General features: G+C 46.0%; 2 long non-coding RNA genes across 3 annotated transcripts; both read right to left on the bottom strand.

The window, feature by feature from the left end:
- Positions 1-20,742, bottom strand: LOC136297000 (uncharacterized). Of its 2 annotated transcripts, XR_010723056.1 has the most exons (8): positions 20,391-20,742; positions 14,966-15,090; positions 12,825-12,900; positions 11,834-11,903; positions 4,434-4,468; positions 2,926-2,959; positions 2,127-2,200; positions 1-732 (listed from the first exon to the last, which is right to left on the bottom strand). It is a non-coding gene; the product is annotated as an uncharacterized lncRNA (long non-coding RNA). The 2 variants fall into 2 exon arrangements; XR_010723057.1 differs by lacking the exons at positions 1-732; positions 2,127-2,200; positions 2,926-2,959; positions 4,434-4,468 and adding an exon at positions 5,723-5,887.
- A 2,147-nt stretch (positions 20,743-22,889) lies between these two features.
- On the bottom strand, positions 22,890-25,051 carry LOC136296999 (uncharacterized). Its single transcript, XR_010723055.1, has 3 exons — positions 24,839-25,051; positions 24,357-24,428; positions 22,890-24,218 (listed from the first exon to the last, which is right to left on the bottom strand). It is a non-coding gene; the product is annotated as an uncharacterized lncRNA (long non-coding RNA).
- Between the last annotated feature and the right edge of the window lie 1,532 nt (positions 25,052-26,583).

Here is a 26,583-nt window from a genome sequence, read left to right as displayed (position 1 = left end):
TTCCATTAAAAAGCTCATTTGAATGAGCTTTGGGTTTTCTCCTCACTGCTGGACTAGAAATGGGTTTTAAGACTGAAAACGTGATCAAGAGACAAGTGGCTGTTCCTGCAGCTGTTGAACTTCAGAGAAATATTTCCATTTGCAGGAAAGGTACAACTTATTCCCAGCCAAGAGATGTGGCGACAACATGTCTCTGTCAAAAGCATTCCTCAGGCTAAGTGAGGAGTCTTCTCTGCCCTCAGCTCAAGCCAAGTTTTTAGTTCATATATATTCCCCCCCAAAATAACTGTCTCAGAGTCACAGGAGTGTGTTAGCTCAAAGCACTGCTTGGTGATAAATTTCCCTTGCTGCAGCAGTTGATCCACATATTCACACCAACAGCTCGTGGGTCCCTTCCAACTCAGGATATTCCATGATCCTCTGAACTGGTTTTGGCCAATAATTTCTGGCAGAGGCAGGGCAGGTGCCTTTGTGGGCACTGAGGAGAAGCAATGACACCTGAACCCATCACTGCTAGTTGATTCAGGGCACCAGAACCAAGTTCCTGAGATGTTTGGCTGCTAATTTGAAATTCCTTCCAGTGCCTGCAGTAGGTCTTTGTCCTAGAAACAATCAGGGAAGGACCTCAGATGGTTCAGGCTGTTTGAAGTCTTGTTTATGTCCAAGGTCCTGTCCCCACTGCCCTCTTCCACAGCAAGGAACCCCAAGGAAGCACTGAAATAGGATGAAGGGCTTGTTTGGGGAGGGAGGAAAAAAAAAGAAAAAGAAAAATATCACCTCCACACATCCAAATGGAAAATCATTAAGAATTTGACAATAAAAGGACGTTAGATTTGGAGTTCTGGTGACACTCATCAGCTTTCTCTGCCTTGGACGTAAAATACTGTAGATCCACAACTCCTAAAAGCAATGAGATGAAAGATCTGGGGTTCATCACTCACTGAAGACCACATTGATCACAAAGCTGAGATCAGACTTCAGCCAAACCTTCCTGTGAGCACAGGAACATGCATGAACTGCACCAGTGCTGGTACCAGCAAGCTCCTGGAGCAAGGACCATTTTTGTACAGCTCTTAACACCAGCTTAGCACCGTTCAATTTTCCATCCCAAAAGGAAAGCTCTGGTTTGTCAGGTTAATTCTAGGCAGTGCTGCACCATTGGGAGGCCTGTGAGCTGCAAGCACTGAATTTGTACCCTTCTCTACCTATGGCTCCTTAGTTAAACCCTGAGAAATCAAGGAAGGGGGGAAAAATTAAATAAAAAATGTAAAGAAGTCACCTGTAAGATGTACATGAGTACCTTGCCTGGTTGCTGCTACACTTAGCAATATTTTCAACTGAAATTAAAGCAGATGAAAGCCCTGAAGGGTAAAGCCTGCTAACTTTGCCTCCCACCTACCCACGAGCTCCAGAAATAAATCTTGTGGGTTTGGAAACAGCTCTTTCCCCACCTCTAACCACAGGCTTGACAGTCCCCGCCAAGCCTCTCTACTTCATTAGTTTCTGGATCCTTCACACACACACACACAACAATTCACACACGCTCACAGAGCTGCCCACTTACAAACCTGACAGGTAAAATTATTCCCTCCTTCTGCAAGCCCTCCTAATTGCCTCCCTTGGGTTCTTTGTGGAGTGCAAACGTCACTGGCCAAATACTGAGTTCGTGCAGTGTCACGGTGACGCCTTTCATTAGAGCAATCTCTGTCTCACAGCTCAGCCTCCACCTTCCCTCTCATTTCACTGCTAGACCCACATGCAGCCTGCAACCCTCCAGCCCAGCTTTAAATCATTATGCCAATTGCCCTCAGCCATTTAAAGATAGTTTTTCTCAGGGAACCATTTGAAAGTGGATGGTGATTTTTTTTTAACTGTTTTTTTTCTAGAGCACTTTTTTTTTCACTAAAAGCACATTTTTTGACACGTTCTCTTGACAGTTTTCTCAGAAATTATTGGTAATTCATGACCAAATTCATTCAATATCATTAAAACAGAGTCATGATATAAGGGTTATTAAAAGCTTTACAATATTTGCCATCTTAAATCTTTACTGCTGGAGGCTTGTGATCACTCCACAGTCTCTGCATTTCTTTTCATTTTATTTTTTGGAACAAAAGTGAATTTACCCTTCACAGAAGCATTGTCTTCCCAAGCTGCTGTTGTTTATGTCTCCTGAAATCCAAATGAAGATCCATGCCACCTGCAAGGAAGAGCAATGATTTTAATTGGATTGTAGGAACTATCAAGAGATAAACAAGCAACAAAAATAATTAGTGTCAGCAGTTCCTTTTTACAAACTGGGACCTGCAACACTTGAATCCTGAACTCCTGAGTTCAGGATACAAACCAGCTCTCCCAAAAGACCTTTTGAACCTCATCCCCAGAAGTGATGGGATCTTAGAAACTGAAGTATCAACAGAGAGACAGAAGAAACTGCATAAGAATTGGACTAAACAAGAGAAAATGGAAAAAATAAATAAATATGACTTCTGCTGGCTGTGGGTTACTCAGAAAACAAATTAAGATTTATTGTGTTAATGTACAGAAAATTTCTTTAGCCTAATATTTTGCAACAGAGGGAATTAACAAACAGAATTAATTGACTAATTCATAACAAAATAAACTATCTTCAAAATGCTTGGATTAATGATAGTGGTGACCAGCAGTTGTATTTGTTTTCCTATTTTAAAGGTGCAGATAACACAAACAAAGTATTCAAACCCAAGTGCTTAAACCTGGGCTCCTGAGGATATATTTGAGCATCCAAAGTCCTTATTCTGATTTTCAAAATGTTCTTAACAGCTCAGAAGCTTTGAAAACCAGACCATACTGTTCATACCCAACCAGGAATTTTTGAAGTTCATGATTTAAAAGGACATGACAAAAAACACTGAAAATGAACAGCTAAAATATCAAAGTACTCACTGACTTCCCAACTGATTTCTTTCAACAGTTGAATCTGTTGGTTGCAGATTGAACAGGGAGTCAAGAAATCCCATTTCTATTTCCAACTTCATCAGTAATGATGTTTGGGAGTGTTTCTTCTAGGAAAGATCATCTTCAAATCCTTCCATACTGGGTATCAATTTGTCAGTGTTGGTTTAGGCAGTGAAGCCTTTGCATTAACAATCATGGAATCATTTAGGCTGGAAAAGACCTCTAGGATCACCAAGTCCAACCATTAGCCCAGCACTGCCACATTCACCACTCACCCACATTCCCAAGCACCACATCTGTGTGGTTTTTGCACACTTCCAGGGATGGTGATTCCCCCACTTCACCATGAGGTAGAGGTAGAACCAACCCCCTGTAGCTCAGAGCATGGACTGGGTGAAATTTTCCAGCACCCACCACCCCAGAGCTTGGCCATAGGGGATTTTTACAGCCCACCTGTGCTCCTGCTGCCACAGACCAGACTGCAGCATCCTCTTTCAGACCCTAAACCAGCACCTTGGTGACTGCTGCAGACAATTCAGGATACAAGCAATTCTAATAAGACCAGCTGCTACTGCTGTAATAGGTAGCTATGAATTTTTATTCCTCCTTTGCATAAAATGCACGACCCTTATCCAAGAATATGGAAGCAGTTTTGCTCCCCCAGACAAATACCTAAAGCTAGTCAAAGGTGCAGGAATGCATACATTCATCCCAGCTGTGGGCTGTATCTGCAGATTAAACACCATTTGTTCTGGGTCTGACAGAAAAGTGAGCTGGAAAAAAATGTGTCAAACACAAGAAAAAACCCAAACCAGTCAGGCAATGGCTAGTAACTAAAAGCTGATTCCCACCACAGGTGTCTTATTTCCCCTCAGGGCCACCTCTTGCTGTTTGAGTCCCCCTCTCCCCAGATGCAACAGCACCAGAGGCAGCAGGATGGGTTAGTGCACAGACTGGAGCAAGTCATGCTGCCCTTCCTTTCCCTCTCCTCCTTCTGCTAGCAGACCAGCCACAAAGCCACTTTGCTCCACCACACTTTACTTCTTTCCCCATCCCAGCTGTGCTTAAAACACCCCCAGAAGATGCTTTTCACTGGGCAATGATGGACACATGCAGGACACTGCAATTAGCAGCTGACTCCCCACCAAGGATAATGAATGAATGAGAAAAAAGGGGAGGCAGAAGAGAGAAGAGGATTTTCAGCCTCAGGTGTTCAGGCACTTCAGGGTAAAAAAAAAAAAAAAAAGTCTTGTCCTGTGTTTCTGAAAGGTTGGAGGAGGCACAGTTTGTACAGACACAAAGGGAGAGACACAGCTGGATCCAACATGTCTGTACTCATCCCTTTCTTGTAAGCACCAGGGGAGCAGAAACCTTTCTGCAAGCTGGTCCCCACCCCCCAGCACAGGTTTTTCCTTCCCTTCTTGCTGCAGTCACACCTTGGCCACCCTGTTATGTGATACCCAACCCCACCAAACCGGGATGAGCTGCTGACATACCTCCGGGGAGACTCTGGAGCACATCCTTCCCTTTTCTACAGGGACAGACACAGCCATTCAGTGATTTGGAAAAGCAGAGGCACCCGAAAAAAAACCCCAAAAAAACCCAAAAAAAAACCCCACCATCTAACTGCTTTTGGTTAGTAAAGTGGAAACAGGAGCCTGGCCAGTTCTTACAAAATACACTTTTGACACTGATCTCCCAAACAGGAACAGACTTGTTCTGGCTGTCTGTACGTGTACACACACCCACACGCACAGATGGGAGAGGAGAGCTCAGCTCCTCTGGGCTGCAGCCACCAGCCCTAACCCAGCCTCCATCCCCATCACCCACAGCTGCAGCTGGCACTGATCCCACTCTGGATAATTCCTGGGAGACCAAACTGCTGGTCCTGCCACCAGCCTGGGATAGGATCTGTCCCCGTGGCTCACAAAGGCTGGTGGGACCTGGAAGAGTAGGGAGGAAGAGATGGGATCTGCATCCATCAAGCAAGGCAGCTGAAGGAATTGCCCTTTTCGAGAGCTGTGAGTGCTCCAAGTGCAAATCTTTCAGAGTTTGTGACAATAATTCTCCTCTCCTTCCTATTAATAAAATATAATAGCGACTCTGAGAATGATGGCCTATTATCTGAAGGCTTTAAATGACAGAGCCATCAAAAGGAAGGTGAAATATAGGGCTGGGGAATCAGCTTGGGTGGGGAGTTACAACTTCCCTGCATGGCACATGAGCAGAGCACGACAGATTTAGTGGTTTCTCAGAAGAAACAGCACAAAACATCAGTGTCTTATTATTTAAAATTTATCAAATGCACACTTTTAAATTATTCTCAGTGCACATATGTCAGTTGTTTGCTCAGCTCAAGAGAAATGCCCGTGACCTGCCATCCAAGCCTGCGGAATAAACAGGTTGGATTTATCCAACTCCTGCCCCTCCTACACTACAGCTGTCACGAGGTTTGCAGGATCTGCCACCACCTGGAAGCCATGGGACAGGTGGCAGCAAGGACAGCAAGGATCATGGAGCACATTTTGGTCTCTGCCACTGTTGGAGCAGGTGCAAAATGCTGTTTTTTAAGATTTTGCCTCATAGAAATTGAGAGAAAACTAAATTTAGTTTAAAAGGTTAACTTCACTTAAAGGCTTGAACTCAACCAGAACTTAAAAGTCTGAAAGTTTTCAGATCAAAAATTATGTTTGACCTTTTTTATTGTCATTGAGGGGGTGGAGGTTTGGAACAAACTATGATTAGTCTTCATTTTATTTTCCAATTTTTGCTACTTTTGCAAGATTTTGAAATTTAAGAAATGTTATCCAAAAAGTTAATCCTTTTACCCTTTTTCTTCTAAGAATGCTGTCATTCTTTCTTCCCCCCTTATCTTTTCTCTGTCTCTTCTTTTCTCTCATCCTTATCCAACGGCTGAATTCTCCAAAACAGTCACTCAGTTACACAACCACTAACAAAACAGGAAAAAAAAAATAACAAAACAATCAAAACCAATGGATCCTTCCTAATGCAAAAACTGCTTATGGCTTAACGATGCTCCTCCATGCTTCATTAGCTTTTTTCAGTGTGGAAATCAGGTTTAATTCTGAGTTTCCAGACCTGTCACAGGAGATGGGTAGAGGAGAGCTGGATGTGTTCCTGGTTTCCTCAATGTCGTTGGGCTTGTTGCCATTGATTTTGGAGGTGTCAGAAATGTCACCCACAGAGATTTTCAGTGATAGGAGGCTGCTGATTTTCTGATCCAACCCCAATTAGCTGCTGCCTGATAATTGTTGACTTTGGAGAGCCATGAAGCAAACTGGGGGCCTTGATCCAATGAACCGTAAAAAATAAATAATAACCATAAAACTACGTCTGTGCTGTAAAACCTCCCCCAGCCACTGCCAGCAACGACCTTGGTGATTTCAGACACTGCCTGGAAGGGAGAGCTCTGCACCTTGATAAGGAACAGAACCTTTTTGGCCATCTCTGTGGGAGGGTGAGGGGTTGAGCAGGCAGTGAACCCCCACTATTATCCTGCCCTGCCCCAAGTGTAACCCAAATCAGGGCTGTAGATCTGTCATTGTATCTCTGCCCATGGGGTCTTTCATAAAGGCAGGTCTTAAGCCCTTCTACAAAGTTCCAGGAATCCCCTCCTCAAGCCTGAAATGACCTATTAAATGTGGTGGCAAATCCAGAGAGTATCTTTAAATGTTCTTTGAGCACACCTCGGAAACAAAACATGACCCCACACAACGGGATTTTTGCTTTGATTCACCTTTCCCATCACCTTATCTTCACCATTGCTTTTGCATGCATAAACCATTAAAAAAAGGAGCATATCTGCCAAAATAATTTTCACATCAGAACTTCCTGAGTTATAATTGCCTTTTCCCAGAAAAGCAGACTGTGACAACCCACTTGAGTCAATCTCTGCTTGTAAAACCAATCTTGATCTCTGCCAACCCCTGGCTGTGGCCGGCTCTTAATCAGGCACCGGGCAGGGAGCAACTCAACATTCATTTAAATGAATTTAAAATCTTCAGTACTGAATAACATGGAAATCTGGTCTTTTCTTTCCGTCTCTGAGGCCAATCCTGTGCAAGTTGGCAGGGACCAGCAAAGCTTTCAGTGGCTTATTTAGGGTCCAGTCCTCCATGCCAATGTGTAACAAACTCACATTGTTTTGAACTGCAGAGGAAAAGCCTGGAAGTTTTCTTAGTGCTGCTCTAGCTTCTACAAAAGGGAAATTTTAATGGCTTCACTGCCTCTACCAAGCTTAACACACCAGAACTTGCAAGGAGCTGTGAGATCCTAGGCAGGAGCTGACAGAGTATGAAGCTGTCATCCACAAACAGCCTATTGATGTTTTCTCCAGAGCAGCCAAATTAATACAATACCAAGTCCTTGCCCATGTTCTACGTAATTAATTCAACACTGAGATGACATTTCTTTTAATCAAGACATATCATATCCTCTCTTTCAGCTGAAAGAAACACTGAAATTAAAATGAAAACTGGTCAATATATCAACTACCAGCAACTTTCCCCTGCATTTCTGCTGGTCCCCAAAAGCCAAAAAAGAGCTGATGCTTTCCCTTCTTGATCTTCTTACCCCTCATTTGATATTCCCATTGACACAGCATTCAAACATGCAGGGAGCTTCTCAGAATAGAGGCATTTTTCATTTTCATTGCATTTCTTCACAGCAGAATTGGCTACATTTTTTTTCCCCAACTAAAAGTGTGTTTTAATGTAAATAAAAAATAGAATTGTCACAGGAGAGCTGACCATCTGGTCCTGCATCCTGACTCTGATGGGGATCAGCCCCAGCTGCTTCAGGGAAGGTTTGTCCCCAATCCCTTTCTCTAACAAACCGGTTTGCAACCCAAAACAGGCGGGCTTCCCTCCTCTTTGAGGTTTAAAGGGGAATTTGCAGCTTTCCAAATTTGTTTTATTGCTTTACAAATAATTCCTAAATATTTTACACTGTGCTTCCAGAAGGGGACTGCAGTGAACCAAGGCCAGCCAGCTTTTGTGGATAGCAAAAGAACTGACTCTTGCAGCCCCAAAGTATTTCCAGCCTTCTGTGACAAGTTTAACAGAGACTTCATCCTAGAGCAGATACATCAATATTTTCCACATCTTAGCCAAGATTTGATAAGTTCATCTGCCTCCATGTCACACGTGAAATACCCCAGCCCCTTTCCCAGGGTGTTGCTGGAATTGCCATTCTGGTCCCTGATGAGGGAAGGAACTGGAACACTCCAAACTTGCTTTGTGTAAATCAGATCACAGCTGCAAAACTTGGGAACAGAAAAAAGTGAAGAGGGGGAAAAAGAAACCAAAAAATCACTTCCCACCACACACATCCAAAATATAAATACTCCTGGCCTCCTCCCACTAGTAAATGTCAAATGACACTCTCACATCAAGACTGTCATCAGCTTGAGCATTTAAAGAAAACCTCTGCTGGGGTTGGCCTCACAAATCTGTCCCCAGCATCAGTTTACCAGTAACCCCTCTATATTAATTATTCCTAAGTATGCCACAATGACACATTAAATTTGCATGCTAAAGCCTAGTTAAAGCCTGAACAAGTCAAGACCTCTGAGAAAGCACTGCACAGAAGAGAAATGTATTGTTTTAAATAACTACCTACTGCTGAGCAGGGGCACAGAACATATTTGGAGGCTGTAAAACTGCTGGAGAGAAGTGAGGATGTTTTGAAAACAATACATTTGGGTCCTGCTAACACTGGAACAAATGAACAAATATATATTGAGGTTCATATGAGGTGGTTGCAAGCATATATTTGCATAGTCTGGTGATCCCTGGAGGTGGAAGTTCTCTCTGCCTTGGTCTCAGCAAACATGTGGAAATGCAGGTAGCAGAAACCATCCCAGGCCCCCAGAGGCTGAGCAGTTGCAGAGAGTATCCAATGCTCTGTGAAACTCTAAATCAAGTGAGCAAGTACTGGTCCTGTTTTGCTTTGCACAGACCTTCCCACAGCCCTCCAGGATGATTTTACCTCATAACAGACACCATCAGTGCTAAGCAAATCACTTGCATAATTATGTATATTTGCACAGTGCCATCCATTGCAGCTGAGGTCACTTGCTTATTATCATTATCCCAATTTTTTCATCAATGGAAGCTTGTATTTTTATTTGAGATTCATTCTGTAGCAGTTGTTAAATGCAGTGCCATGCCAGGTGTATTTTAACACATGCTTTATTGCCTCAACATGTTTCAGATAGGGTGGGAAAGGTGTCTGCTTGCATTCACTCTTCCCATCACATGGGATGTTGCTATTAATTATAACTTCTGTGTCATATTAATCACGTGATATTATTATTTATAAAGCAGTCCTCCACATACCAGTTATAAAAGGATCAAATCTTATCATGCCCTGATGAATCAGAGTTCAGTATATTTTAGGTTCCCCATAATCAGCTGGCAAAGACTTGCTTCTAAGCAAGATGCTGCTTATTTTTAGATTAGTAATGAGCAGACACTAGGAGTCAATAGGATAAATAAAGAGCCACTTCTCTGGGAAACAGAGTGATCTTAGAGCTTCTGCTGGAAGCAGAAGTGTGGACACAACACCTACTGCTCATCAAATCACACCATCCAGCCAAAAAAGAGGAATTACATATGAGTTTGTCCTCACAGACCATCCCCCTTTGGGCATGGTATCACCAAGATGCTGCCTCAGGGCACGAAATCACCAGTTCACAGAGAGAAGCGACACAAAGAAAAGGCTGGCAGGGAGTGGAAAGCATCCATGGTCTGTATTTCATGAGATGATCTCTGAGAGGGATTGCAGGAGGTGATGTACTGATCCACCATTAGGGAGAGCTTTACACAAGCCACTTCTTTGGGAAGAAGGTGAGGGAGGAAAGAACCTGCTCTGATCCATCACAAGCCATGTGGCTTGCTGGTCTCCATGCCACTCTGTTAGCCCCAAAAAATGCAGTGTGAAAAGCTGAAATGTGACAAGGAGGGGACACTCAGGAGCTGCACACCTCCTCCCAAAGCAGCAGTCACTGAAAAACAGGTGTGGCTGCAGTTCAGTGTCCTCTGCTCTCTAGGGACTGTAAAGGGCACAAACCCTTTGACCTGCAGGTCACTGGCTTCAAACCCAGACAGATTTTGTGAATGATCAAGAGTGATTCCCATCTGTGTCTTTAAGTAAGATAAATAGGAAAGTCTCTCTCCAGCTCTTAGCTGACAACAGCCACCCTTCAGTGCTCAGCTGCGTGATTTCCAGCAGCAGCCCTGCACCATGGAGAAGAACAAACCCTGCAGTCCAAGTGAAACATTCTGGGGTCACCATACCCAGCCACAGCCATGAAATACTTCCCTGGAACCAGCTCTAGTATCTACAGAAGTCTGAAATCCATCATTAAAATCAAAATGAAATAAATCCAGGGAAAGACCCCATCTAGTCAAGTTGGAGCAGGACTGGGAAGGTCCTTCCTCCTGGAAAGGGAATGTTTGCACACTCCTAACCCACAGCACATCAGCCTTTATCCTGCAACACCATCAGGTCAGATCCCCCAGCACCTGCCTAAATAAAGTCATTGAAGATGGAAAAGACCTTTAACATCATTAAATCCAATCTTTAAAAAGGGAGGCAAGGTGATGGCTGTGTCCCAGGAATCTGGCTTCTCCAAGAGGATCCCAAATTTAGGGCTTGTTGCAATATTCATGCCCATCTACTGCTCAAAGTTACTCTGGAACCTCCTGCTGCTCTCAGCAGCCCATGACTCATCCCTCAGAGAAAGGCATACACACATTTAGGAGCATCTGTCAGTAAAGCCACTGACAAACCACTCTCACAGCTCTGAGCACACATACTTTGGCCCAGAGCTTTGGCAACTCTGGAGTGTTTGGGAAATATATTACCCCCAGCAGCCTCCCCCCAGATTGTTTATCCAGTAAGAATGTTTAATAAGGAGCCTGTTTAAAAGGCCACAGTTGTAGAGTACTCCTAGCCTATAGGGCAGTCAGGTTGGATTACGGTGTTGATCATTTATTATTGGGGGGGAAGAAGGGCTGGCTTAAATTAAAAGCAAAACCAGAGCTCATTAGGTACATAATAAACATGGAATAAAGACAAAGGCACACAGCTCCTCCCTGTAACCATAGCTGGCACCAAGGGAGCAGGGGTTTCCTGCCAATTCCCAGTGCTACTGTCTTTGAATAGTATTTCAAATTCAATTGCTTGAGAAATGTATCTGCCTCTTTTTACCATCCTTCATGTTGCCTTCAAGACCTCCTTGATTCCAGAGATTTAGCATGGGATTAGCAGAGTCCTGGGTTTGAAACACACAAGCATGGTCTCTGGAGTCTAAGACAAGAGGTCTCATCCTCTTTCCTCCACCCTCTCATCCAAACAAACTTGCCACCACTCACTTCTTTCCAGCCCTCACAGGTGCACTGCAGGAAATTCCCTGGTAACAAAAATAAATCAAACTTTTTCCCCCCAAAGCCTTCCAGGAGAAAGCACTGCAGAGCACAGCAAACTTTTGGCACACCCAGGTCTTTCAGTGACCAGTCCAGCGAGGACATTTGGCCAAACAATGAGTTCAAGCTCACCTCTGGACAACCCTTACACAGATGGAAACCTCTGACTCAACCCCAGGTTCCCTGGCTGCTCTCCCCACCCAGCCAAGGAACCCGGCCACTTTGTCATCCCCCTGGAGCCCTTGAGTACTCATTTCAAGCTTCCCACCCTGTTTTCCAAGATAAGATGGGATCCTCCTGGCTAATTCCAACAACAACAACAAAAAAATTCTTCAGCAAAAGTTCCAATATCTTGGTGTGTGAAGCCAAATCTCACTCAGTAAATGTGCACACCACAGAAGACCCTCAGCCTCGGGAAATCTTGTGGGAGATCTTTGCTGCCAAACCTCAGGAGAAACTGCAGCATTCCTCAGGTCAGTGCAGAGTGCCTTTCCATCAGACCACCTTTTCCCAGGGCTGCAGGGAAAGGAAAAAAATCATTTAACAAATCAACAAGAGCAAAATCACAGACAGATCTTTTGTCTCTGAGCTGCCTGTCCCTGTGCAGCCAGAGGTGAGCAGAGTTTAAAGGGAAGGATTTATATCACTGCCTTGCCAGACAGAGCTCAGATGCTTTTGCCAAGGTAAGACATAAGAAAAAGATCAGTTTCCCACTCTTCTTTTACTCATGGAAAAAAAAAAAAACAGGTTGAATTTAATTAATTTTGCTCATGAATGAACTGCACTCCCTGGGTAAAGCTCATAGAAATTTAACATAAGGTTAACAAAAGCAAACCTGTGAGTAGCTCAGGTAAAACAGAGCTGACACCACTGTTTCTTAGGAGTTCTTACTTGAAAAATAACCACAATTCACTGCACAACATCAGCTTGAAGGGATCACTTTCCTCCTAGACACCACTGCCTTGTGCCCTGCCCATACACAAGTGTCAGCAGAGACAAATCTGAACCGAAATTTAATGAATCTGGCTAATTCATTATCTGAAAGACTCATGTGTTTCAATTTTGTTTCATCCTGGTTTTTTTTTTTTCCGTTCCAAGCCGAGCACACCAGATGGCCAATACCACTCTCATTGCTAGCTACTAATCAGCCACTTCCATATGATATTTGCCATGAAGAATTAATACAATTAGGTCAGGATGTAAAGACATCATATTATTCATGGCAACAAGCCCAGATTTACTTTTTATTCCTCCTGCAACTGCCTGCAGCCCCGGTGAGGTCAGAATCCAGGTCCATTTGCACTGCAGGAAGCTCAGCTGCTCCAGGTCTCATTGCACAGCACTTCTGCAGATGCAGCTCTGCTTTCCCTTCCCTAAGAAATACAGCCAAATTCAGTTTCAAAAGGAAACCCTGCTAAAATATCTCCAAGTACACACCTAATCAAAGGATGATGCCCTTGTAACATTTCTCAGCTGTATTTTTCAAGATTCATTTTCCCTTCTTTTTCAGTCACTGCAATGGATGAGAGAAATAATGATGGAGAATTCCTAAAAACTGATGGACAGAATTCTGCTGGCCAAACCCTCAGAACAGGGAGACAACAGAGCAGAGGAGGGAGAACTTACAGCCCTTACAGCCCACCTAGTGTTCCTCCCAGTCTGCTCACCCAGAAGGGAATAAGTAGATCAGCTGTTTGTCACAGCTTTGTTATTTTTCTTCTTAAATGATTGTTGTTTTTTTCCCTCCTTTTGTTTTCCATATCTAAGTAACTGAAATATAAATGACTTTTCCTCCAGTAGATGTTAGCTCAGTGGCAGGACCCAGATTTGCCTGGGAAGGATAGTTCCTCTTCTGTTCCCCTCTCAAGGCACATTCCCAGTTCTCACCCACAATGCATTTGATATTCAGGGTCCTTTTTCTCGTGGTTTAAAGCTGTGAGCAAAAGTGGGACTGCCCAGCGACACATGGGAGATCAAATCTTGCCTCTTCACTCTGATAAAAACACCCAACAACGACTTTGGCCAAGCTGATGGCTTTCTTCCTGTTCCACAGACACATAGATTCCCTGCCCCTAAAAAAAAAAAAACTCAAGCCCACACCCAGGCAGCCAAGAGGCCAGGACACCTGGTGAGACCTGGCTGCCCTGCCTCTCCAAGGGATTTACAGTCTCAGCCTGCAGGCAGCACCCACCAGGCTGCCCTAGAGGCAAACCCTCTGCAGCACACCATGGCTCTGCTCTGCTCCCTCCAGCTACTTGCAATTCCAGACATCTGTGTTTACTCCATGACCCATAACAGACTTGTTTTCCCTGGAAGGGCTCCATCACTGCCTTTCTCCTGCTGCCTACCATGTGTCCATTACTTTATATATATTATTTTCTTTTTCCCCAAAGAAGGCCTGGATGCTGCTATTTTCAGCACCCTCCCCATGTGCTGGAGGCAATTTATGCTTTGGGACACATGGCAAAGACTGCAGAAGCATTTCCTGTTGGTCGTAGGAGAGGCTTCCCTAGCAAAAACACATTGCAGTTCTTCAAAGCTCCCATTCCCCATGCACAGCCCAGCACACGAGGCAGACGCAGTGCTCAGAGTTTGCTTTTGACACTGCACAAACCAAAAGCCCTGCAGAGACCCAGAAAGCTGAACAAAGTCATCATATCTTCTGCAACACGATTTCTAAGGCAAAATATTCTCCTTGTTAGCACATTTATGCTGTTTCACAAGGGGAATATGACCCTCCTGCCTGATGCCTCAGGGAGGACAGCAGCCAAAATTCACTGGACATGGACCTAAACCCCAAACCTGTATCTGAACAGGTAGTTCAGTCACAGCCCCCATAGCTGGCCCCATGTCCTGCTGTCAAGCAGTGTAGGGATGTCCCTCCCAGGACTGTCAGCTTCACTCCTGCTCCAAATACACTCTCATTTTTCTCTATATGACAGCAGGATGACCAAGCTGTCATCTCATCACCTCCCTGTAGCAAGACACTAAGGGACACTAATTCACTGACCAGGACCAACCCCCTGAACTAACATCCTTCACATTCATGTAAATCCTTTCCTGTGCTCTCCCATTTCACTTTCCAACCCTGAGGGACCAAAAGGTTAGTTTGGAGTGTTTATTATTAATATCATTATTTTACAGCAGGGGAGAGGAGAAGACTGAGGCAGCAGTGGGGACTGAGTAGAACATCCCAGCTGGGTGGACGGGAGGTGGCAGGAAGGATTAGGGGTCTGCAGGGAACTTGCAGAGCAGCTCATAGAGGGGGTGGTGCTGGACCCCAATGAGCCTTTCCAACTTGGAAGCAGAAGCTTTTTCCCTTCCTAAGGGATGAGATTCCTTCTGGCCTGCATTTCCCCAAAGCCCTGGGTGAACTGGGAGTTGCTTGGCTGGGACTGGAGCCCGCTCAGGCTCACGGGGCCAAGCCCCAGAGCAGCACGTGTGTGCACCACTCACCCTCCCTCTTCCCAGGGGCAGGGAGGGGGTCAGCCCAGGAGAGGGGCTTTGAAGGCTGACAGCCTCAGGTGTGAGCCTGTGACTGAGACATTCCTGCAGAGCAGGAGCAAAAGATTTGTTACCTGGAGAGGGCTGATGCTTGACGAGTGATATCTTCATCCAGCTGTCCAAAAGCTGCCTGCAGGCAGCTTCTGCTTCATCAGGGCCAAGAGCCTGAATGCAAGACTTAGTCAAGTCCTTAAGACATCTGTGAAAGAGGGAGAGAACTGAAGAAAAAAAAAAAAGAAAAAAAAAAAAAGGAGCTGGGGAAAGGGTGCCTCTTGTGTTTCCGTGTCAGCTGTGGAAGGCTCGCAGAGCTCCTGCCCTGCGCGCTCCTCGGCGTGGGACCTGCAGAAACGTGTTCCCCCTCCTCAGGAGCTCTGTCACTAATCTGGCAGCCAGCCCTGGAAAGGGGGATGGCCAAGCAGCCGCAGCTCTGGAAAACAGAGACAGAGGGACCTATGGAGTCGTCAGCATTTTTCTGATCTCCAGAACTCTTTTTTTTTCTCCAGTGGTGAGGCATTTCTGGATAGAGAATGTTAACAACAAGCCTGTTTTTATGAGGAACATATCCAAGGCTAGTCACAAGTACCCCGTGTACTGCTAGATGAAAATCAGAGGGAGGATTTTGGAAGAGAATATTTGGGTGCATTTTGACAAGGAGCAAGAGCCTGAAGGAAAGCCCATTGTGCAGGAGAGATGGACTCCTGTGTGTCATCCCACCCACGCTGCAGGAGGGCCCTGCAAGCACAGGGAAATGAGCACATTACTCTGTGCCCTGCTCCCCTTATCTGTAAATCCAGGCTGGTTCATTACCACCACATTTTTAGAGTCAACACATGAGGTTTAATTTACTGGTGCCCATAAAATCCCTACCATTCCAGGGTGGGAGTTCTCTGCAGCACAAACCCCACAGCTGCCGGAGCACGCCTGTCACTACTTGGTGCTCACCAGAGCGCCACAGCACGGCGCCTCATGGGTAGCACCAAATCAGGCTATTTTACCAGGGTGTAGGTCACTTTTCCTTCCTCTCACGTGACTTTTAGGCTTCATAAGACACACCTCAGAGAAGCCCATCTCCCCTCCATGCAACCACAGTGACGAGACTTGGCACTGTGCAGATCCAGGTCTCACTGGGGATGCAACCCAAATTGTGGCACCTGTGCTACAAGTGGGAGCCAGAGCAGTCACCAGGGCTGAGGGGTTACTGCTCATCCCAGTGGCTGCTAGAGATTGCTGGGAACAGGATGGAAGCTACTGATAATTCATCAGATGGAAACACTTTTGTTTTACTCCTTACCCAGCCTAGATCCCAGTCAGGGCATTCACAGCCAAGTCAGGGCCAGAGCAGGAGACCTGGGACATCCAAAGGAGCCAAGGAGACCAGCCAGAGACAAGGTGAGAGACATGAGATACTCCCTGCCTGCTCGGTTCAGGTGGAGCTGTTCAGGAATACTTTCAGGTTTGGCTAATCCCCTTTCAGAAATCCATTTCAGGCCCTGTTTCTGAAGGTCCTCGAGGCAAGACAGCTTCAGCTCTAAACCTCTGGCTACAGAGTGAAACTTAACCACGGTCAATTTACCTCCCCACCCGAGGGCATGTCAGTCTTAGACTAGCTTCTGGAGTTTCAGGTTTGTGGCTCAGCAACACCAAGGACAGGAAAATGGATGATCTTGCATCTTGTCTGAAAGACTCAAGGTCAGAGGGGTTTTCCTGGTCTGCATCAGGAAGAGAACTGTAGGTGGTGTTATGGGAAAGGGTAATTCCATTTGTTTGCAGCACCAGAGATGGTGGGAATTTGCTTTCCAGCATATCCCAGCAGTCATTGTCACCACATGGGGAGATGCAGGGGACCAGAGCAGGGTAAAGGTGCATGAGGATCACATGAAGATGGAAGGAATCAGATGCAGCCTTGAGCTCTACAGCTGGATGCCAGTGACAGGTCTTCTCCTCCTGAGCACTGTCAATTCTCCCCCAGCAAACACATTTCCACTTGATGCAGTGCCCTGAAAACCATGTCTGGAGCCTCAAGCAACCCAGAGGAGCCCAGGATTTGCACAACTCACCCCCATCCAGGCTCACCACAGGCCACAGCAGAGGGGTTAAAAGGCTCCACATATGGCTCTCATTGCTCTTCCTTTTATCCTGGTCATGCCCAGCAGGCAGAGAGCTGGAGGAGGTGGGGAGAAGGAAGAGGGTTGGGAGAGGGTTAAACCTGAGGGAGGCAGGGAACAGCCTGGCCATGGGTTTTTAGCACAGCCAGCAAGAAAGCTGCTCACCCACCCGCCTCAGGGGACTATTAGGGGACTATGGTGACTTTCATCTCCAGGTCAGTAGTTCAAATCTGGTCCAAGCCAGGGACAGCAAAGGTATTATGTGAAATTAATTGCTGCTCTCAAGTCCAGTTCCTAGTACATGTGTGTCCACTTCAGTAAAACTTGCACCAGCTAAAGGCCACTCAAGCACAAGGGCAGAGAAGTGAGGGGTGGGGAAGCTCCTGCCTCACTCCCAGCTGGAAACCCCTCTTTGGTGAAGGTCAGGGTGATCAAACAGTGCTTCTGCTCTCTCCACTTCCAGACCTATTATTCTCACACCACATGTGCTTTTGCAGAGAAATAACTTTGAGATTTCTCAGATTCACATACATCAAGTCAATAATTCACAGTCATGAGCATGCCTATCATGATGCTGGAACCTTTCTTTTCCAAGGGAAAAGTGTCTGAGGTAACAGGACGGAGTTAGACATGGAGATTTATAGGGCAGGGACAGACTTTTTGCTCCAATTTTTCACAGCCATCAGCACAACAGTCCCTTCCCCATGAGCACAGGACCAAGAACCCATCACTGCTCTGAAGCATGGCCAGGCAGCACTGCTGTGCTCCCAAGTGAGAACCAGTACTCTCCTTCAAAGCAAGCAAATGAAAACTTCTGAGGGAAAGCCACTCACTAAGACGTTTAAAATAGAAAGTGAAATATCAAAATACTTGGAAAAAAAAAATCACATTCATAGAAAAATGACTCAGCTGTTTTGACAGAGAAGGAAATTATCGGACACAAATAAAAACAAATTGTCCACGTTGGCAAACCAACAGTTCACAGAAATTGTGCTCTAGATGGTTCCTCCATAGCATCACTTGGGACTAGGGGAAAACACACCATAACCTGCCTTAGCTGTTTCTGGTGTGTCTTTAGGGTTGCCAGAAACAGCTGTGCATACAAAAGGACATTTTTGTTTTCTTCCTGGACAGTGTGCTCCCACAGCCAATAGCTGAGCAATGACTTCAAGCGCACTCAGCATTTGTTTTCCACCTTTAAACTGGACAGCTCACACCTCTGCCCATCTCCCACAGCGGGGCAGGGCTGCTCTCCAGTCCCTAGGACGGACTCATCCCCGACGAATGCTCACCCATGACACACACCAGCTCCCTCATGCTATCCAGAAGCATTACCATGTTTAATTCCCCTGTCAAAAATGACAGCAGATGGTCTCAGCTGGGAAATGTTGCTTGTCCCTGGAGTTACAGCCCTACCTCTCCTGACTGCTCCCCTCTCCCAATTAGGAGCAAATCTGCCTCCTGTCAGGCAGCAGTTCATTCTGCCCCTACAGCCCACCCCTTACTGGCTCCCATTTAAAAATAAAAGATTGCCTTTTCTGAGCTGATTATTGCTGCCTGCACTGACAATAATTCTGTGGAAATTGGTCGTTGCCACCGCTGATGGCCATTAGCATGCTGACCTGCTTTGACTTCACCATCAGCTTTGAATATCAAATCAGTGATTAACGACTTCCAGTAATGACCCTGCCAGGAGCATCCCTGTGTTTCTCCAAGAAGGTACCCTCTGAACTAGATCATTACAGGAGCTTGTCATTTGTCAGCAATTTAAAAGCTGATAAGTCAGCAGCACGCACTTGGGGATGAGGCTGTGCTGCTTTCCTCGATGTCTGTTGTGCTTTGCCTTTTTCACCAGCAGAGACAGATAAAATTCATATGGTTATAGCCAGCATTGTTTGCTTAACAGCACCTGAGAGAAAAAAATGAGGAGAATCACTCCTTGCTTGCCCCCTCCTGACCCTCTTTCCAAAAGCCTCTAATATTGATCATAGGCTGGGATTCAAAAAAGCCACGTTAAGTCCATAATCTGTTGTGCAGTTACAGCGCAAAGATGCAATTTTAAAAAATAGTGGTGTGCACTATTTCAACAAAAATGCATTTTTCCAGCTCCAAATCTATTGGCAGGTTAATTCTAACAGCTTGGGTGCCTGTATTGTGTTAAATAGCATCCAAGTCCCTACATGTCTTCTTCCTCAGCGTGCAAGGGTAAAACCAGTGCAAGTCCTGCCATGGCAAAGACATGACATCAGGAGCATCAGTGACTAGCTCAATGCACAAAGCCACTACCAATGAGTACAAAACACAGCCTCAGACATGGTGCTGGGCAAACCACACCTTTGGTCTGCCCAGCTACCTTGGCTGATCATAGGGAAAACAAGTTTCCACAAAGCCTGGGCCAGAAAACCCTATCCAAGGGTTTTTAAACATCCAGTCGTCCCTTTGATACTTTTACAGGGCTTTCTAAAGAGCTCCCTGGAGCTGCATCAAGCCCAAGCACTGCAAAGAGCAGGTGAGCCATGCTTGGAAGCTGCCTTCACATCTGCAAGTGCTTTATGGTCCTAGAGAGGAAGAGCGAGGAAGAGATCCTCTAATGAGGTTATTACCAGTGTCTGCTTCTGCAGCCAGGCTGTACAATGCCTGCTGCACTCCCTCCCCCTAAAGGAAAAGAAAACCCTTTGTGGGAAGGATTTAAAAGGCTCTGACTGAGACACCAAGGGTACCACCTCCCAGCTGAGAGTCAGGGCCACGGAGCAGTTTGGCAGGCAAAGGAAAAGTTTCAGGTGTTCTCAGCAAACCAGCAGCAAAATAAACAGCAAAGAAGTCTTCAGCACCAGATGGGCTTGTGTGTTTACAGTCTAAATTTACCTGGCAGAGTAGAGCTAATTTAGACTTGCTGGACTGCACTTGGTGCAGAGCTTCTCCATGCCTCAGTTTCCTTCTTATTTACAAAGGGTTAACTCTGACTCCAAGACAACCAGAAGTTCCTATTTCCTCCTGTTTCCATCTATTCCAACGGTAATAACCAGGTCCCAGGAGGAAGGAAACCATCAGGCAAAAGCCATCACTCACATCAGCGTTGCCAGCAGGCCCAGAGACAGAACAAAAAGCTGCTCTCCCTGACCCCTTTTCCCCACACAACACTGACACAGGGTCTGATACAGCAGCGAGCACAGAGCTACCCCAAGCTCAAAGAGGCACCCTCACCCGAGCACAGGGATGAGCCATGTCCTCCTGCAGGCCCCCAGGGAGCCCACCTTCCATCACACCAGCCCCTGCAATCCCTGCCGGCAGCTCTGCATCTCACAGCTGTGACCCAGAAAGGGGGGAGACAGAGCCACAGAACCATCTCCTCAAAGCCTGAGCTTCCACACACTCCTCTCCCAGCCCCACTCACTTGTTGGGAACGAAGCAGAGCAGAAGAAGAAAGATGCAGCTCTGGTTTTTCCTTACAAGTAGTTGAACAAGCAGACACCCATCAGGAAGCCGTGCCAAGGCTCCCTTCTCCTATCTGCTTTTGGGAAACCTTCTTCTGGGTATTTTTGCTTGTTTCATTGCAACCTCAACCCGCAACACATTTCTCTTGGTTCTGTTTTTCAGTTCTTCCACTTGCCTCATAGCACATTTCCAAATCATGACAAAAAAAACCCCCAATACCAAGGAAACAAAAACAGAAGAAAGAAATCAATAAGCAAAGCCTTCTCCCTTTCCAACAACAGCTACTTCCTTTTCTAGCATCCCTTTAGTAAGTTACGTGAGAAGCCAGCTTCCTCCAAGGCTCCCATCAGAATTTCTTATCAATTAGGGTAATTGGCACCCAGCTGAGCCTATGTCCCTGTTGGGACCCATTAACACTCTATCAAGACAACCCCAGGCCCTGCCCTCCTCCCCGTTACAGCTCTCCTCTCTATCAGTGCACAGGCCTGTGCACAAAATCCTCTCGAGGCAGTGGGGTTGTCCATCCATCCCGACTGGAAAGGCAGGGTTAATGATAATGAGTGTAATGAGCAGGCAGTGCTCTCGGGGAGCTCTCCTCCGAGCTGTTCTCTAGCACTGGGGCCCTGCAATTAGCCTTGCCCCCATGTCACAGACAGGACAGCACCAGCTTTCTGAGGGAAAGGTGGAGATCTGGGAATTGTGGGGTGCCCCAGGCAGATCTGCCCTGCTCTTGGTGGCATCAGGTGGGGGATTAGTCCCTGGTGCCCTCTGGTAAACACTAGATCGAGTATCTCATGCTTGTCAGAACAGCAGCTCTAATTTTCATGGCCCTGAATACACCTAAGTCACCTTTTCAAGGGCTTTTTTCCTTTTATCTAATCACAAGGGTCAGAAAGCAAATAGCAGCTACCCGACATGCAGGAAACAAAAGAGCTCCATAATCTTCTTTAACTTTGTGCTTTCTTTAAGGTCTGGATTCACTTTGCTTGGCTGTTTGGAGCTGATGTCCTGGGACACTTTCAAGTGGTTGCATGAGGCAGAGGGCTGGCTCAGTTATTTTCTGTGTCCTCTCCTCCACCACTTCCATAGACACCCCCAAGGCTGCAGTCCCTCTTAAACCTGGTTGCCATGAGAACCGGAGAAACCAGCTTTCTTCTCCCCCCTCCCTCCCATGAACCCTCTCCCCATTTGAAGCTGTCAGCATTGTGCTGAACCCCCCCAGGTATTCCCTAAACACCCTTTTAACCTCCTCTCAAACCCACGTGGTTTTATCTACATCCACCTGTCTCTTCCAGAGCCATGTCTTGCTCAGTTGTGCAGCCCTGAGCCAACCCAAGCTGCCAGGCAGCAGCACGTGCTCCACCCTTGCTCTCATCTGTGATTTATTCCCGTGCCACACATCTCCAAACAGCACACCCAGCTCTGGTCTGCTTTTAACAGACACGTGAAAATATCCATGTCGGCATTTCCATGTGTGTATAAAAGCAGGGGGACAGGGGAAGGGAAATTTGTCACATGGCCTTGCAACTCAGAGCCAGCCAGAAAGCATTTCTTCTCCCTCGTTTCTGAAAATAACCGGCGCACGTTTGACTTCAAAGTAATATACAGAACAGACATTTTCCAGCCATATTTTTATCACTGTAGGAGGACCCAGCAGGAGACTGGGTTAGTGAACTAGTTTTTCTCTCTGCTGCTCGTGTTCTGGATGAATTGAAGCAGTACTTCCAGAAAAAATTATCTGTTCCCGGGAGCAAATCGCTTTTCTTTGCTCCTTCCCTTCTCTGCTTTCCAGGAGGTTCAGGGAATTCACATCAGCATCAAGCAATAGTCCCATCTCCCTGCTGCTCTCCAGCCCACAGGAGACGGAGGAACTGGCACTGCTCTGAGAGATAGGCTCTGCCTCTGACTGCTGTGTGGACACCATCTGTCTTGAGTGTCTGAAGTAATTTACTTCCCATTTTTGAGGTGTTTGAGCTGATGATACTAATTTATGTCCAGCATATTAGACACCTAGGGATTCTTGTCGAGACTGACCTTCTGATCACTCTCCTATTTAAGCCTGATTGTATTCTGCTCGTGTTTTGAGATCAGCCATGCTATGGCTGAAGCCCTTAATGACTGTACTGCTGCTCTTATGAGCAATGTGAATCCTTACAGCAGTGAGCTCATTCACAGAGAACAGACCCTCCCCTGTAAGATCTGTCTCAGGAATTCTGCACCAAACTGTGGGTCAGGGAGTGCGAACTCAGCCAAGGAGAAATGCCTTGCACAACAGATCTGGAAGCTCATCTGGGTTCTGTGGGCTCCATTATTTCCTTCCCTTACAGATCACAACAAGAAAAGATGACTAAAGACATGGCCACACTGGCCTGGAAGTAAGAATATCCTGAGATCTATGGCCATCCTCAACACTCACTCTTTCAGCAATCTCAGGAAAGATATTTAACCATGACCTCTCTGGTTTCCCTCCTGCAGCACAGCCCATATAGCACGCAAAAATTTGTGGCAGTTCAGGCTGTCCCTCAGGTGACTGTGAGCCACGCACCCCAGTCTGCTCCCTCCTGAGCTGCCCTACATCAGCATGAGAGCCTGAATCTCCCCTAAATTTTCTAAGAGTTGTGTTCTAAAACTGAGCCAAATGGTCATCCGACCCATCCCTAAAAAAACGAAGGGTTTCCTTTCATATGCATATGGACCAGGGAGGAACAAATCTACACTTTTGGATGGAAAATAAAAAAAATATTTATATTCTTCTCATTAGATATTTTTTTGAATTTTTTAAAAAATAAATTAGTGACTTCACCTATTGCCGAACTGCAGCGATTTTTAGGAAGAATCTGGCCAAAGAGGCAGACAAAAATACCTCACCCGGTTCCTCCCAAGGAAAGGAACAGGTGAAGGGGCCATCCATCCATCCACCACCACATCAAAGCAGAGCTCCCCGCTTTGTCGTGCCATGAATGAGACCCGTTTTGTCCTCCGGACAAGTGGGTCCCGTGTGGCAGAGGGACACATTGATTCTCCAGCCTACTTTTAACGCTGCGGCAAAACCAATCAACTTGATGTCATCGACGGCTTTTGAGACGCTGACTAAGGATCTGCGGAGGGCGGAGGGAACAATACAACCTGGAAAAGCCCTCCTCCCTTTCAGCCTGCCCTGCACTTCCCCTCTCGCCTTGTTCTCCCTCTCCTCTTTATTAAGCCGCTTTTGTGGGGCTTTCACCCATTCTCTCCAACAGTGAAAAAGTCCAAGCGAGCGAATCTCCTCCTCCTCTTTTTCTTTTTTCTTTTTCTTTTTTTTTTCTTTTTTTTTTTTTTCTTTTTTCTTTTTTTCTCCTCCCTTTTCTCTTATCCTTTTTCTGAGTAGTGCTCAGAGGGGCTTTCAGTGCGGCGGGGTCCCCGCCACGCCGCTTTGTTGGCATTGTGCTTCCCGGGGCCGTGCAGGTGCAGCGGGGTTTTGTCCGGGTGTTAAACACGGGATAATTAGCGGAGGGAGAGAGCATTCATTACACAGAGACAGTCAGGTTCCGCAGGAACCGCGATCTGCCCCGCTTGGAGCAACCCCGGCTTCTTTCTGCCCCTTTCTGCTGCAAGGGAGGAGAAATTTTGGAAGGCAGGATCACGCCCGCCGTGGGTTCGCTCAGCTCCTGTCCCCTTGTGTTTGCCACAATCAGGGAAGACATCTCTGATGGGGAGAATGAGTTGCCATCAGCTCTCCACAGCACTTCCACGCCCCGGGAATGGTGAAATGACATATTGGCTCAGGAAGCCGGGGAAAGACAAAGTCCTGTGAAAGAAACACAAATAATCTGCACGTAAAACACCACAGACAGCCCTGGAATCGAGGGTTAATGAGTGAGGGTCTGCCCTGACTTCAGCGGTTTTTCTTTGTAAGCTCTCATGAAAATAAATCTATAATGCTCACCATATGCAAGTTTACGTGAGAGTCGGTCTGGATATTTATTTTGAAAGACAAGAGTCTCCACTTGGTTTGTCACTAAAAGGAGAAAGAAGAGGCATAAAATAAGCAAAAACGGGAAAACTTTGACCCAAACCCAGGATACCTATAGCATCAGTTCCACAAAGCACCAGATATAAGTTTCATCCCAGGTATTGGTGTGTGCTTGCTCCGAGGTGTTTGACACCAGCTCCCTTCAGAGCAGCCCTTGAACACTCATGGAGCAAACCACACCCGAGCCCAGGAGATGGGCACAAACCCCCGGGAGCTGCTGGAAACAGAAAGGGAAAGTGTTGGGAGCTGAGGGCTCTACATCCCCTCGGGTCCTCCGACCTCGCATTTCCAGAATGTGACCCTCTCCCTATCCACGTCTCCTATTTGTAAGCCCAGCCAGGTCAGAGCAAATCCCGTGTTGATTTAGCAGCATTTTACATTTACTTTGGACTCACTTTGTGCTGGTGTGAATAACTGCAGAAGTATCAGGCAATCAGGGGAGCAAAGATGTGCAAGTAAAGCAAAATAAACCATACAAAAATCTGGAAAGGAGCAGCTCCATAAAGTCACTCAAATATTTTTGAGCTGAAGAAATTAAGCATCTACATCAAGTCTGGGTCTAGGTGACAGTTGCAGCTATTTCTCCTACAGTCCAGGTCAAAATTAAAAATCTCATCTTTTATTTCCCCCATCAAGCAAAAGATAGTTCAGCAGAGTCCATGTTTGTGGGAGTTTTCCACAAAGGGTTTCAGGCAACATAAAATGTTCCTGGCACCATTTTCAGCTGTGTGTCCCAGAGACACTTAACTCTGTACTTAATTCAGGTTTAATAGGCTGCGATTATATTAAATAAATACCAGCTGAACTGATTATTTAATACGCAGTTATAGCTGTTTTAACAGCCATGCAATTGACTGTTACATCTCAATAAATGTATGTTTTTCATCGATCACCTAGTATTTTATTTCACATCCCATAATTTTCCTATATAACTCTTTGACTTCGAAGGCGTTGCCGGGGGTTGCCCCAGCCCTCCATGTTCGCAGCAGGAATGCGCCCAAGAGCTGCTGCCTTTCCAGGGACTCAAGGCAGCTTAGGTCACTCCTTTCCACACTCCTCCCCGCGTTTTCAGGTGATGTAAAATTCCTCCTTGCATCCCTCCCAGCCTTGTCCAGCTGTTCCACGCCGGTAACACAGCTGCATCCCTCCACCCCTGCGCTGGCCTCCACGCAGGAAGTCAGAGATCACTCTGCTCTCAACAGGCTGTAAAGAGTCTAAACCTTCAAGAGCCTCTAGAAACACATAATCCGGATTTTAACCTTTAAAATTCATAGTTCCTCACCCGCTGATGCTTCCCGACTGATAGCTGTGCTCTCCCCTCCTGATATCCATCGCTTTGCCTGCAGCCCTTCCGAAGGAAGGCGTTTACTCAGCTAAGTGGCATCTTCATCCCGGCGCTGTCAGGCGTTTGGAATGATCAGATACATAAATAAGAAATAGTTTCTAAAAGCTGCATCTCTTTGCAGCCCGGCGAGGGGAGTAACAAGCTGTTACAAAAGCACATTTGCTGAGGTCTGACAATTCTGCACCGCAGAACTCACGGGGCTCGTGTGCAGAGCTGGTTACCCCAAGTAATCCCTGCACTTCTCCAAAGACAGTGTCAAAATAAAAATGATACATGTGCACATTTAATTACCTGCTGGTGTTGCTACAAACAAAATGGGAGTTTTAAGGGATACATTTTACGAAGGATTTTAGCCGAGCGTCCAGAGAAACTGCAGGCAAAGCCATTTCCATCTATTATAGCAGCGGAATTTCCATGTTCCAATAGAAATTTCAAGGGGACAAAGCAAATAGCAGGTTATTTGTCTGATTTGTGTATGTCACTGTAAGGTCAGCGAGCCTGAAAACACAAATGTGATTCAAAAAGTGTCAGGGAAAAGAATAAAAAGATGCTTTGCACTATTTAGTGCTGCCTACTCTTTCAGAATAAAAAAGACAAACCCCTCTACAGTCCTGGCTGTCACAAGCTGCACTTTCCTATTCAGATCCCGGCCCACCAAAGCCAGTAGTTATAAATGCTCTAGAGCCAATAAACACTCCTCAGGATTTAGCCCTGGAGAAGCACATGATAAGGAATAGACAATTATTTGTTATTATCATACGTAGCCCCCTCCTTAAAATGCCCTGACACGATTTC

The sequence above is a fragment of the Chamaea fasciata genome, unplaced genomic scaffold (genome assembly GCF_029207755.1).
Source record: "Chamaea fasciata isolate MVZ Bird 193981 ecotype frontalis unplaced genomic scaffold, bChaFas1.0.hap1 SCAF_14, whole genome shotgun sequence".
Taxonomy (NCBI): domain Eukaryota; kingdom Metazoa; phylum Chordata; class Aves; order Passeriformes; family Sylviidae; genus Chamaea; species Chamaea fasciata.
This window is presented reverse-complemented; position numbering and strand designations above follow the sequence as displayed.